General features: G+C 56.4%; 1 protein-coding gene across 19 annotated transcripts in view; it reads left to right on the forward strand.

The window, feature by feature from the left end:
* Positions 1 to 35: 35 nt before the first annotated feature.
* Mapt (microtubule associated protein tau) overlaps positions 36 to 8374 on the forward strand; it is a 97694-nt gene continuing 89355 nt past the window's right edge. For 17 of the 19 annotated variants that reach the window (XM_023713951.1, XM_023713956.1, XM_023713954.1 and 14 more), the window contains exon 1: positions 36 to 171. The gene's annotated coding sequence lies outside the window, so the exon portion shown is untranslated. Of the gene's footprint in view, positions 172 to 894; positions 974 to 2273; positions 2482 to 8374 lie in introns of those variants that run through there. The other 2 variants (XM_023713953.1, XM_023713952.1) reach the window with 2 other exon arrangements.

Consider the following 8374-nt stretch of genomic DNA (forward strand, 5'->3'; position numbering starts at 1 on the left):
CCGCCGGCCTCGGGGACGCGCCCTCTCGCCGGCGCGCGCGCTCGCAGTCGCCGCCTCCCACCGGCTCCCGCACTGGCAGCAGTGCCGCCGCCACCGCCCACCTTCTGCCGCCGCAGCCACCGCCACCTTCTCCACGGTCCTCCTCCGTCCTCGCCTTCTGCCGACCACCAGGTAAGCGCGGAGGCCCCGAATCTGGGTCTCCGCCCGCCCCTCTGCACCTCCCTGCTCCGCCCCGCACCCGGGGAATGGACTTAACGCGGTGGGCGTCATCCCAGGCATCGATGGGAACCCTCCCAGCCTCGGTGCTCAGGGGCTGGGGCGAGGGCGGCTTCGAGGGGGAAGCGTGCGAGGGATGCACGCGCGCGTGTGGCTGCGCGTGTCGGTGTCTGCGTGCTCTCGGATCCGCACAACCCGCTCTCGAAAACCGCGAGGGCGGCGGCGCCCACAGGGTGGGGCACGGATGGGGACAGGGAGGGACTGCTCGCATCCTGCGCCTCGGCCTTTTGCCGCAGTGGGCGTGCGTGCGTGTGTGTGTGTGTGTGCGTGTGCGAGTGCATGAGCGATCCCTGAAATCCGATTTCTCTGCAACAGCCCTAAGGAAAATGCGAACCGGTTCCAGAAAAGATGATTCCCCGGCCACCTCCCTCCCTGCCAGCCCCTCCCGGCTGCGCTCCCCGCAGGGCCTTGGCTGCCCTGGGTTTCAGGCGGTGGCTCGCCCCCTCCCCTTTTCCTCCTTCAGAAGCCCGCCGGGGACATTTGGGGGCTGGGCGGGATCGGGAGATGGGGAGGGGTCCAGTGCTGGCGCCCGGCTGCCCTTCCCCCTGCGCGCCTGGTGCAGACGCGCGTGCAGTGCCGGCGGGAGCGAGTGTCGCGCGCGGACGTCAGCCTCGAGTGGGAGCTGGGAGCGGCCGGGGTCGCGGCCCCCGGGGAGCCCCTGGCTGCGCGGCTCGGGCACGGCCGCGCGGGTCTGCAGGTGGGTGCGGGCGGGTTCCTTTCTCTGCGCGGGGCCGGGCGCCGGGGCGCGGTGCGCTCCCTGCCGGAGGCGCGGGACTGACCCGCGGGCTCGCCTCTCACTGCGGCAGTGGGTGTGGACCTGGGTGGGCTAGGAAGGCGCGGGGAGGCCGCGCTGCCTCGGCGTCCTCCCCGCCCCCGCCTTCCCCCGTGTGAACGCGAGCTGCCATCTTTTTGCGGCGTGTCACGTCTTTATCGTTCTGTGCCAAGTCGCTTGTCCGGGCTTCCGAGGACAGGGGAGGGACTGGTGTGGACGCGGAGAGGGGCGACCAGCGCTGAGCTCGCCGCTTGGCTGCTGCGGACGCGGGCGCTGAGGGCGTTCACCCGGGATCTTCGGAAGGAGCTCGCTGCTTTGTTGTAGAGGTTGCGTGATCCGCGTTCCTGCCCCATTTGGGGGCTTTTAGTCTACGGGAATATTTTTCCACCCTCGCCGCAACTCACCCTTCCCCCTTTGCCTCTCATCTTTGATCCTTTGTTGGATCCCAGAGCTTGCTGGGGTCAATGGCTCTGAGTCCCAGCCCGCACGGAACGCACCGACTGAGCCCGACCCGGCAGCGCCCGGCGGCGTCCGCGATGGCATTCGAGGTTTCCGCGCGCTGTGCTGGCGGCCGCGGTGGGACCACGCCCCTTCGTGCACGCGGGCGTGGGGGCACCAGCTGCGGTCTAGGGACGCTGACCACCTCCCTGGGGTGAGGGAGCTCGCAGGCGGAAGCCCCGCTCCGAGGCTTCACTGCCTGTTGCTTCACCTCGTGGAAGAAGGTGAGGAGGGGGCCTGCGTTTCCTGTACGGTGACCGCACCCATCTTCCCGAGCCCGGGCCCAGGAGGTGCGCAGAGTAGGGGTAGCTTGGGAATCGATCCCGTCCGGAGATGGGACCTCGGGGGTTGCGCAGAGTCATGGAGATTGAGGGTCCTGGGCGGGGCCTCGTGGGGTCGGCCTCCTGGAGGACATCGAAGGGAGCCCCCAACCCCGGACCTGTGCCTCATTCTGAGTGACCCCAGAGGTCACAGCCAGATGGGCGTCCCTGTTTTATTTTTTTATTGTTACGATCTTATTATTGTATTATTTTTCTGAAGCGTGGGATTTCACTTAAATGTTCTCGTTCACTGCCGCCCTGGAAACCCAGGCGGAGGCGTTGAGGGAGGAGCGAACTCCGGGTGAACCAGTCCCTGCTCACAGTCCTGTTCTGCCCTGGGCGGGTTGGGTTCGCACGGTGTTCTGGTTAATTCTATAGCTGAACATTGGTGTAGCCGCGCAGTTCTGAGTCGGATGAGAATCTAGAAGCCGCCTCGTCCACATGGGCCTCCCTGGTTGATCCCAATTTAGGGGGATGCCCTTGGCTGGGGTCGGAGAACCTCACCGGCCCAGGCTGCCCTTCGCGCATGGTCGGGCGGGCTGGCTGCCAAGCGGCTGGAGGAGTGAGTCCAACATTCCCAGCCCTGGTCCTACAGTGTGGCACCCTGGGACACAGGTGGGTGCAGGATTCCCATTCTAGACTGAGCAAGGGTCTTGGGCAGCCTTGGAAAGGGGCGCCCGCAAACAAAGGTGTCCGTGCAGCCCTTGAGACAAAGATGTCCCCTCCTGTCCTTTGGAGGAAACGGGGCGAGGGGAGCGGGGGAGGGGGACGGAGAGCGCATTTTGCCAAGGCAGTAACAAAGCACAAGTCACGCATTGGGGGTATCGCTGCAATTTGAACGTTGGTTTGAGGGGGCTCTGCAGTTGCAAGGTCGGAGGTCTGCTGATGGGAGAACCTTGGGGATGGAGTGGTCCTTCCTGCATCGATTGGGAAATTGCATACTTGCCGTGGGGCACGCTTTGACCAAACAGCCTCACCTCAGGACCTGGAGAGATAAAACGTTTGCGCCCACGCCGCTGAGCCCCACAAGTCCAAAATGTCCAAGCGCCGGTGGCCAGGCCAGCGATCCCTGCCCAGCCCCCAACCTCCAGCAAGCCACTCCCGGCAGGTGGGAGGCTGTTTTGCATCCCGAAAGTTCCACTTACGCTCTGGTGCGCAGGAACCCGCAATTCCAAGTCCCACCTTCAGGTGGGTTCCAGTTGGGATGGGTAGTGGGGTGGGGGCAGTGACTGCCTGAGGCAGCAGCAGACTACTACGGAGCTCAGGCTTCAGGCTCCGCAGCGCAGCTTTGAGCTCTGTGCTCCCTGCCCCGCCCCCTTAGCACATTGGTTCTCCAGCCATGTGGGTTTTCACGGTTAATTCTGAGGTGTCCTTTTATGTGTAATGATGGTGTTATGTTTACCACGTAAACACTGCTTACCCCCCATCTTCAGACCCTCTAAATGAACGAATGGACTGATACCCAGACAAATGGAAAAACACTGAGTGTATCCTCTCCCTCCCCCAGCGCTGGATTGTTTGAAGGGTTTGTAGAAGCTAAGATGCTCCTTGACCAACCTTGGCCACCTTCCAAGATGTTTGAAGGAATAATCTGGCTTGCCTCTTGGATTCACCTTTGGACAGTTTGGGGGAGGGGTTTGTGGACTTGCTGTGTTTTGGGACAAGCGAGAGTCCATGACCTCCTATATCCCTGCCTGCACCACGTTGCCTGCACTGCCTGTTGTGGAAGGGTGTGGCTTTTAAGTGGCTTCTAGTGTCAGGCATTGCTGCCCAGACTGGAACAAAGGAAATGGATGATGCCCACTAATCGGAACAAGAAAACTTGGAATCAATTTTATTGAGGAATGCGCAGACTCATTCCCTGGAAAAGGCCTTCTACTGAGTGTGCCCGCTGACCTGCAAGCCGGTGGAGGCCAGGACCAGCCTGCAGACCAGATAGGGCTCTGGTGTCCTTTGTTTAAGCTGACGTTTTCTTCTGCCTTTTCAACATCACTTTGTGCAGTTCATTTGTTTAAAAAAAAGAATTGAGAGATCATGTTTCATTCCACTTTCCCTCCAGCATTTTTGTGTGTGTGTGATTTAAGTAGCTCCCTAGCTATGTATGTAAATGTGTGTTACTTTTCCATTTGGACATGATAATTTTCCAACTAGGCCCTGTCCTCCATTTATTTGGTTAGCATCTTCCTTACTCTGCCCTTTGAATAAGATCACTCAGAAACAGAAACACTGTTAGGGCCCCAGTAGAGGGCTAAACACACAGTAGGTGTTTGGCCCGTACTCCTTTAACAAATAAATGGGTGCAATGGAGAGATGCAGGTAGAGAGAGTGGCAAAGAGAAAGTAGAGTGTGGTGTGCATGCTTTTCTTAGGGTCACAGCATCTGAAATCTTCGGTGGGAAGGCCAATCCGGTTTGTCCTAGCTCTGTGTCCGGGTGACAACCAGACAGCACCTGTTTCTCCGGGTACACCTCCCTGGGTTGCCGTGCCCTCCTTCAGGTCTGGTAACTTGGTTCCCATAGCTTTACCTCTTCCTTATTGGCAAGAGGGAAAGAGGACAGGAAAGGGCAGAGAAACCACCCCGTATTCCTCCCTGCCTGCTACTTTTGGGCAGAGAGCCCTGGTCTCTCTGTTCCTTCCTCTCCCTCCACCTGCCCCTTTAATCACCCATTTCAGAGATTCCCCTCACCCCTCTGCACCCCCACAGAAAACCGTCTGCTGTGGAGGTAGGTGCCTCCACTAGTGAGTTGAAGCTGGCTTTGAGGGCGACTCAGCAAGTAAGGGAAGCTTGCGCTGCAGGGGAGAGAGGAGCCCTATGCTCCGGCTAGAGCCAACTGCAGTTTCCTTGTAAAAACAGCTGAGATATCTAAGGAGATGTTTAATTTTCATAGCTGGGGAAGGGTACTACCAGGATTGTGGATAGAAGCAAGGGATGCCGCTGAGCAGGACAGCCCCCTACAGCAATTATGAGCCGGTCTCAAATGTCACTACTGCCTGCGTAGAGAAGCCCCCTGTAGGAACCACATTGTTCTGGCCCTGTTATCTCAGTTACGCCCATCGGATGCGTTGCAGGAGGTGCTGGGTGCTGCTGGAGCTCACTCCATTCTGTCTCACAGCCCCCCCACCTGTAGTGGGCAGTTATCACCTCTGTTACAGAGAAACTGAAGCCCAGCAGGCTCCCTGCAGCCAGGCTGTGGTGGAGCTGGTTTCTCCCCCTCTCAGCTGCACGTGAGTTTAATAGGCCTCTGTGGGTAGCCTGCCTGGGAGCCAGTCGTAATCTATAACACTGACCAAATCCAACACCGCTCAGGCACTTTGCAGGGGACAGTGACTGGAGCACAGCCAGCAACTGAGCTAGAGAGCTGTGGCAAAGTCTCAGTTTCTGATTCGACCTTGACATGGACAGCAAAAAATTTCACTACATCTTGTTCATGGAACAGAGAAGTATAAAGTCTCTCTCCCTGGGACTGTTAGCCTCTTTTACCACTTTTCAGAGTTTCTGGACTGTTCTGTCACAAGAAGCGACAGCAGGTTCCACTGGCTTGGAAATCCAGATGGGAATCCATCTGGACAGATGTAGCTGTGGGCAGGCCCAGGTCCCTGCAGTTTTAGGGATGTCAAATCCTGATGTAGGTCCTGTAGCCACAGAAGTTGGGCCTTAGCACCCATTGAGTGGGCCAGCTCCAAGCCTGGGTGTGGGGAGTCGGGTGGGCACAGGAAAGTCCTCCTGTAGGCGTGAGGGGGGCCCTGTAGGCCTTGCTTACTCGCTGCCTGAGACTCCTCTGTCTGGGGAGCTCACTCCCACCCCGTGAAGGTGTCAGCAGCCTGAGCCCATGGCCTTTCCCCCCAGCCCACCCAAGGATACAGTGGACTTGGGCCACCACACTGTCTCACCTGTGTAGCCTTGCCAGAGGGTGGCTGCCCGAGAATCCCTTTCCTGCCCAGCACCGTGCTCCTGTACCTCAGCCAGCTTCCTTTCCTGCCCAGATGGCTGCCTTCAGAATGAGGAGGCAATTCGAGACAGCGGGGACAGTTCAGAGCATTTGGGGTTTTGATAGGAAACATTTTGTTGGTGATTAGAATAGGCTTCTGCAAAACACAGACTCAGGTGTCTTCTGGTGAATTATCTTCATTTTCTTCCCTTGGCCGATGCTTCAGCAGGCTCAGTACTGAGCCCAATGTGGCACACTGTAGAAATCCCGATACGAAACCATGTAGTCAACAAAAGATGTATTTTAAACATGAGTTATTCAGGGAAGCTCTGTGAGCGTCTTGAGGGCAGGTCCTCGGTACAGGTGCACATGGAAGCGACTTGGCCCCTGGACCGCGGGTGTGGGCCCAGATCCAGCCTCTGGCACAAGCCCTGTCTCCCATGCACAACAGGACCTAAGATGTCACTTAGCCTCTTCGAGAGGTGTCTGTCTTCTGTCACTTGGGGATATGATAGAACCTACCTCACAGGTCGCCCTGGGGGTTAAGCCAGGTGCAGGGCTTACCAGGGCAGGCACCAAGTAGCTGCTCAGTAGATGACATCACTATTAGGATCCTCTGTGACAGAGGAGATGGGGCCCTCTTGTGATCGGACAGATGTGCAGGTCTGTCAGATGATCCTGGTGATGGAATCGCTTGAAACATAAATTGCTACAGGGGCCGGGATCACAGAGGAAAGTGAGCAGCTGCCTAGCTCCCCTGGAAACAGGCGTTGTTTGGGTGGAAGCAGATCCACAGACCTCGTGGCACCCGTACTTAGTGCGCACACAGCTCTTGCTGCAGGCAGCAGAGTGACTTATCATCTATTGTTCTGCTTCTGTCCTCTTCCTTCCTGAAATCCGCACGATGCCCGAGTAGATTGTGTTCTCTGCTCACCCGTAGACGGAGCATCCTGCCCGCTGGGAAGGGTGACCCAGCTTCGAGTTCAGAGATCGTTCCGGTCCACGCGGTGATGGACACGTGAGCGTAACGGTTGAGAAAGGAAGGGCAGTAATGGAAGGCGGTGGAGGTTGGGAGGATTGTATGAGGACGTAATTCAGCAAGACGGTGAAGTGGGCAAGCTGGCCAGCAGCTGGCGGGCAGGCTCCGTGGTGGGTGGTGGAGAGGGAAGTAGAGACACACCACGTATGCGGACTGACCCCTAGGGACGCCCGGCGTGCAGTGAGCCTTGCTCGTTCAATCGAGACAGGATCAGAGTATTTCTGTTCTTAAGTTTTTATATCACAAAATCACTTAAAATGATGCATATACATTTTACTTCAACTTAAGCGAGATAGTTTGTGTTTGTCCACCTCTCCTTTGACACAGGGCTGATGCTTTTCTTGGCATCTGGATTACCTGGTTGGCGTCTTGCTTGTCTTTTTTTGCCTACGTAATACTCGTAGTGCATTGTGTAGGTCTTCAGAATTCAGTTCCAGTTTTGTATTTATACTGTAGAATAATCTGAATGAAGATTCCCTAGGAGGTTTTACTGACTTTTTTCATAATTTTTAATGCCTCCATGTGACAGAAAAACATTATTTTTATGAAGTCTTTCCAAAGCTTTCAACATAATTTTCTTAAAATCAGTAAATAATTTAAGGAGTTAACTTTCCTGCCCTGATTCCCATCCACTTCCTCCCTGCTTAGGTTATGTGACCATGACAAGCAGGGCCCGAGCAGGCTGGGAGCAAGCAGAGGCTCTGCAGGGGTGTCAGGAGAGCACCCGCTGGGGAGACTTTTGTATGAAGTAAATGGTGGGCGTCCTCCTGCCCGCCCACTGTCCTGTCTTCTAGGACCCAGGACTTTGGAGTCACTCACACAGAAAAGCAACAGAAGGGGACATAACAAAATTCTCCCCATCAAACTCAAACTTAAATTCCTTTCACTGTGTGCTCTTCTTAGGAAAGAGTTTTAGATCAAGGTCCAACAACTTGTGAACAGTTTTAAAATCAGCAAGCAAAAATTAAATCTGAAGCCACTAGTAATGATGTTTCATTCCTGGCTTCCCTCTGGCCCAGCCCACCCCACTGCTAAATCCCGACATCAGAGAAAAGAGGGACATTAGTTAGCCCTGCTGGTTTTCCTTGTAGCCCTGGCCCAGCATTTGCCTGAGGAGACGGGGTGGTGGTGTCTCCGGGCCAGAGCGGCAGTTGTACCCAGTCCGGGCATGCACTTTCATCTCCCTGTTCTCCTCCCGGGACACCAAGGTTAGCAGAGACCCCCGGGCCTGTGCTGTCAGTCATGTGACCCCCAGCCAGCACATAATGACAAAGGGGAGCCCTGGAAGGACCAGATAGCTGGACCAGGGAATGGCGTCCTTCCCCAGGGTAACAGCTGTGCCCTCTGAATCCCATCAAATTATGTGTAAACAAAAGGGGGGCAAACTGAAATGTAAACAAGCAGACAGAACCACAGAAATATCCAGGCATCATGACACAGGCCTATATTCCCAGCAGCTCTGAGGCTAGGCAGGAGATCTGGAAATCCAAGGCTAGTCTGCACGAGAGAGAGAGAGAGAGAGAGAGAGAGAGAGAGAGAGA

The sequence above is a fragment of the Octodon degus genome, unplaced genomic scaffold, assembly GCF_000260255.1.
Source record: "Octodon degus isolate 3935 unplaced genomic scaffold, OctDeg1.0 scaffold00033, whole genome shotgun sequence".
Classification (NCBI taxonomy): Eukaryota; Metazoa; Chordata; class Mammalia; order Rodentia; family Octodontidae; genus Octodon; species Octodon degus.